The sequence below is a fragment of the Amblyomma americanum genome, chromosome 11, assembly GCF_052857255.1.
Source record: "Amblyomma americanum isolate KBUSLIRL-KWMA chromosome 11, ASM5285725v1, whole genome shotgun sequence".
Taxonomy (NCBI): Eukaryota; Metazoa; Arthropoda; class Arachnida; order Ixodida; family Ixodidae; genus Amblyomma; species Amblyomma americanum.
Window position 1 is genome coordinate 127,882,879 of NC_135507.1, and position 6,232 is coordinate 127,889,110.

A 6,232-nucleotide genomic window follows, 5' to 3' on the forward strand; every position below is an offset into this window, starting at 1 on the left:
ATCACATCTCCACTCCAGGGTCAATTCCAGCGGCCCTGGTGCCATGTTCGCCTCCGGACCTCTGGGTGAGACCATCGGCCCAAGTCCAGGTACCAGCTGGTAACCCAGGAAACTGGGGCTAAAGAACAGGAAGGGGAACCTGGGTGTTAAGTCCCTACTCTGGCCCAGGTCCCATACATCCTGAGAGGGCAACTACGGAGCCTTGGGGCTAGCAACCCTTAGGTCCCTAAAACAAGTGGCGCTACAAAAAAATACATAAAACTTAGAAGTGGCTGCCGAGAGGCGGCCACCCCACTTTCCCGTGGCGCGGGGCCCAGTCGTGGGGACTCTGGTGGAATGGACGCTCCAGATCCCACCTCGCCCAGAGCTTGTCAGCTCTGTGGCAAATCGTTTAAGACCTACTTTGGATTGAAAGTTCATCATGGAAAAATGCATAAGGGCCTGAAATTCCAAAGCGCTGTGACTTCAGCAATAGCTTCACAGCCTCCTGAAATAGCCAAGACTTCAACCTCAAAGATTCCTGCCCAGCTAGCAAGGGACAGGGGTGATCAAAATGAGCCTGTCTCCCTGCACACAATGCATGAGCCAAGTTCCAGCACTTTTATCAAAGGCGATGAGAAGGCATCTCTGATGTACAAAATGCATGAGCCAAGTTCCATCATGTCTATCAGAGGATGAGAAGGCATCTATGGTGCAGGTGTCTGTGCCCTGCCCTGTTGTGGTTGAGGGGAATATCCCAACAAACGACGATACCACCCCCCATTGGGGGTTTGTCTGCCATTGCAGATACGCTCGTGGATGAGATGGATCCTGTTGGTGAAACAGGGAAACCTGTTGCGTCACCAGGTTTACTTGCCATGGAACCGGGGGCCGCCTCTAACGTCTGCGTCAGTGATACTCCGGTATCTGTGGTGAGTGGGCCTGGTGCTCCGCAGCCTGCTGAGTTCCTCTGCGCTCACCCGTTGGTTGCGGAAGCGCGAACCGAGGCCTGGGACGGCGGCTTGAATAGTCCTGTGGCATCGGTGAGTCGGCGCGCTACTGCCCAACTTGAACGAGGTGCTGTGGTCACATCTGGGGTCCCCATGGGGGGGGGGGGGGGCCTCGGGTGCTCGATCGAAGCGCCCTTTTTTGTGGCGGAGCTGCTACCTTTGGGGGGGAAGCCGATGCCCTCCCCTCCCTTTTTTCTGCTCCCGCCCCGGCAGACGTGGCTGGGGGGGAGGGGGGAGGGTATTCCGATGCTAGACCGGGGAGCTCGTGGGTTGGTGATGATGATTTCGTTCCCCACATGGTTCGTCGCGCTCGGAAACGTGCGACTCCAATGAAGCAGCCCGCGGCGAGGTCCAGGCCGTTGCAGACTGGTGGCGTGGGGAAGGCGAGGTCCAGGCCGCCTTCCCATCGTGATTCTCCATCGTCCTCTTCGTCGAGCTCCGTTGATCTGGCAACTATCCAACAAGGTCGGCCTTGTCCGGTTCGAAGTGTCGCAGCGCGTGATCAACCCACTTCTCACTCTTCTGATTCCGAACCCCGGGGTAAAAAGAACTCTTGTGTACCATATCAATCACACAATACATGTATTGACTGTGGCAACACATACAAAACAAAAGTCGGATTAAGTCCGCACCCCAATCTGGCGCACTTTGACAACTATAATGCTGATATTGTTATTGCCCGTGTCAAACCTAGATGGACGAAGGAAGATAATTTCCTTCTCGCTAAGGCTGAGGTGGAATTAACATCCACTGGACCGGTTCTAAACATCAATCAACGGCTTCATGAGCGATTTAAAGAACGGACATTTGACGGTATTAAATCCCATAGAAGGGCTGAGGCATATAGGAAACCAGTTGATGAAATAAGGAATAAGAGGGTTGGCTGCAGCCGGTGAGGGAGGGGGGAATGATGAAGATGAGGTTTGTGAGGTCGATGGGGGAAGTGAATTCTCTGCCATTCCTGCTAAGACAGCAAGGGATGAACTGCTCGATGAACTTCGAAAACTGATTACTAAACAGTGCCCGCGGGCTTTTAATGCTTCGGAACTTTGGACTATCGCCAAGCTCTATCTAGATCATGTTAATGTTGATATGCAACAACTACATCAGAAATAATTTCTACAAGGATCAGCCAAGAAATTCTTCCAGTATGGCTGACCAGCAAACGACTCAACCGGTTGGGAAACGCAAAAGACGGAGACGAGAGTATGCGAAGACGCAAGCACTCTTTAGGAAGAATCAGAGTGCTTGTGTACGGAATATATTAGACGGAGAAATGGAGACCAAAGTTGAAGACCCCATTTCCTTTTTGGCGGCATGGGCAGAGATTATGGAACGACCAAGTATGCTACCGCCCTTGCGTGTAGACAACTTTATTCGGGATCCTGAGAAGACTCCTTTGCGCCCAATATCATCTAAAGAAATAAAAAAGTGTTTACCTCCTCTAAGCACAGCGGCGGGGCCAGACGGCTTCGGACCTGGGGACCTACGGGCCGTGCCAACATCTGTAGTGAAGGTCCTTCTCACCCTCTTCATGCTCCGTGGGAGGCTGCCTGTGTGCCTATCCGGAGCCCGCACGATTTTCGTACCCAAGAAGGCTGGAGCATCCGACCCTGGGGACTTTCGACCAATTACCATCTCTTCGGTGTTAGTCCGACTATTCCATAAGGTTCTGGCCTATCGTCTCTTGGGAACAATTGATTTTGACTTCCGACAGCGAGCCTTCCTACCTGTGGACGGCTGTGCTGAGAACGTCTTTTCGCTGGCCGGAGTTCTCTACGATGCGAGACGACGGTACCGGCACCTGCATATGGCCACTCTCGATGTGGCGAAGGCCTTTGACAGCGTCACCATTGATGCCATCCTGGAAGGCCTCCGACGTAAAGGAATGGCCGAACACTTCGTCGCATACATCGAGAGCTTCTACAGGTCAGCGACAACGGTTCTCACTTACAGCGGCATGACACACACAGTTCATCCTTCCCGTGGTGTGAGACAGGGTGGCCCTTTGTCTCCCCTATTATTCAACCTGATACTAGACCATTGGCTTCGGAACCTTCAAGAGGGCGTCGCCTTCAGGAGTTGGGAGTTTAAGATCAGCGCTATGGCTTTTGCTGATGACCTGGTCTTGTTCGCGGCATCTCCTCGCGGTCTCCAGACGCAGCTATACAGCCTGGACACATACCTTGCGGAAAGGGCGCTGAGGCTCAACCCAAAGAAATGCCTTGCCGTGTCTGTGATCGCTGATGCTAAGAGCAAGAACACGAAGATTTCCGAGAGCCAAGAGTTCTTCGTCGCTGGCGAAAGGATCCCTCAAGCTTCGGCCTCAACATCATGGCGATACTTGGGCTTGATGTTTACACCCACTGGAATGGAGACCGCCCCTATGGTTCCGGAGTTGAAAAACTACCTATTAAGACTGACCAAGGCTCCACTGAAGCCCCAGCAACGCCTGGTTGCTTTGAAGTTTTACTTGATTCCCCGTATCATCCATAAACTGGTTTGGTGCCCATCTCGGCCAACCTGCTAGTACAATGCGATAAACTTTTCCGTTCAGCCGTCAGGCAATGGCTCCGTCTTCCCCACGACTTTCCACTGGGGGCATTCTATGCCCCTGTGAGGCAAGGGTGGTTTGGCATACCTTGTCTTAGAACCTCAATCCCGTATAAACGCAGCAAGCGTATTGCTCGCCTTACTAATTCCACCAGTGAGGTCTGCCGCGAGGCTGCACAGCTGGAATATCTAAAACAAAGCAGCAAGCAGACAAGTTGTGCCTCTACAACGGCACACTGATTGACTCACTAAAAGCCCACAATAGTTATTGGACCTCCTCCCTTTACAATAGTAATGATGGATCCCCTCTGCAGGGAGCCTCCTCTGCCCCAAGCTCCTCGGCGTGGATTTCTGAGGGCACCAGGCTCCTTTGTGGTCACACCTTCATCGACGCGGTGAAGGTGCGATACAACGCTATGCCGAACCTGACCCGCACGAAGAGAGGACAGGGGGTCCCAAAAGAATGCAGAGCGGGGTGCAAAACATCTGAAACTCTAACCCATATTCTACAAAAATGCCCCCGAACTTACGGGGCCCGTATTCATCGACACAACGCTTTGGCAACATATCTGGCTGGTGGCCTCCGCAAGCGCGGCTACCAAGTACTTGAAGAGCCCATCTATGCCACATCATTAGGGGACCGGAAACCGGACCTCGTCATCATAAGGGATGAACAGGTCATGGTGCTAGACGTCCAGGTGGTTGGTGGCGGGATTTCATTATCCCAAGCTCATCAAAGTAAAGTAGCAAAATACATGATGCACGAAATAGTCAACCAGATAGCTAAAGAATATAATTGCACACCGATAGTGACCTCTTTGACCTTAAGCTATAGGGGGGTTTGGGCCGAAGAATCAGTAAAATCATTAAAGATGCTGGGGTGTTCCAATCAAGATATAAAAATACTAACCGTCCGCTGTTTGGAGGGGAGTATCAGGTGCTTCCGCGTACACCAGCGGATGACGGGTACTATAGTACGCTGATGACTGTCCTTCCGGCTGCAGTCCCGCGCTACTACTAACACGAGTACCACTGCGCTTACAATACAGTGGGAATCCGCTAATCCGCCACTTCCTACGCTAAATTGCTTGAACTGATTCGGCTAACGCGGCGCAACTGTCTATCCGAAGTCCCCACCACGATCGTACGACAATAAGGCCAGACAGGCCTTAGGGACTTCGAGATGGCAGTGGCGGGAGGTGGGGAGGAGCGCAAAAAAAATAGCCAAATGCCTCGTCATCTAATTATTGACGCGCATGAATGGATTAACGAGATTCCCACTGTCCCTATGACGACTCGGGCGGCGAAGACGAGGAAAACAATCCCCCTTCAGTGGCCACAAGCCCGCCCTCTCCACCTCCCACTGAACAACGCCCCCAACACCCGACAGTTTTACACTGCCAACCGACAACGACATGCTTACAGAATACATAGCAGAAAACGAGACAACCTTCATGGAGGCCCTGCTCTCTAGCCAGCACCAGGGCATTAAAAAAAGGACAAAGAACTGCTGCAGGCATTCCAAAGCATCAAGAAGGCACTACTTGCTGCGGCATTAAAAAATTCAGAACTTCAGGGAGCACTCAACAGCATCAATGCTTACAACAAGAAAATAACCACACCACTAGCCACAACAGACACTCATGCACCGCCAAACATGGTACAGGCCCCCACTACCCAAAAGAAAGCGATCATAATACAAGCCAAATCAGGCAATAACCCTAATGCAGTAGCAAATTTTATTCGACAATCCTACGATCCGGGGGAATTCAACCTCACTGATGTGGAAATGAAGGTGACAAAGGACAAGGTCATTGTCACTTCATCCAACACACAGGCCATCACAAAGCTCAAAACCGCTATCGAACATAACCCCAAGGCTCACGAGCTGACCACCCACACCCCAACACAGAGATCTCCAACCTTCAAACTGGCCGGCCTACCACACGACCTAGACAAGGACACCATCATACCACTACTAATACAAGACAACCCAAACATTGCCACCAACACCGAAGACCTCACCCTCACGGCAGACTATACCAACCCCAAAGGCACACGGGTTGTCATCCTCACCACATCAATCACCACATACAGGACACTCAAAGAGAAGCCAACACTCCGCATTAAATGGCATCACTACCCCATCTACCTACATTTTAACACACCCATATGCCACAACTGCGCTACATACGGCCACGTGGCCAAACACTGCCGGAGTGAGGTGCGCAGGTGCTCTAAATGCGCTGAGCCGCATCACCATGAAGAATGCCGAGCACCCGTCCCAACGTGCCACCCATGCAAATGGGCTAACAAAAGCGATATCGAACACCCCCTGGGCAGCCGCAGCTGCACTGTCCTGCAGGAGCGGAACGCCTATGTAGAGTCCGCCTGGCACTGAGGGATACCAGCGATACAGCCCCAAACAACAAACACACCAAACATGACACCCTACAGCACTCCAACACAACACTCAACAGACACACAAAACGCATCAGCACACATCCAAATCCCAACCAACCTCGCTAAAAGTTATCCAGGCAAATTTAGCGCATGCAGAAAAAGCTAACGAATTACTTCACGTTTACCAGAAGCACCATTTTCACGACATCTCCCTCATACAGGAACCATATCATCACAACAACAAAATAACATCATTTACCCTTAAAGACAGAATATTAGCCTCAGAC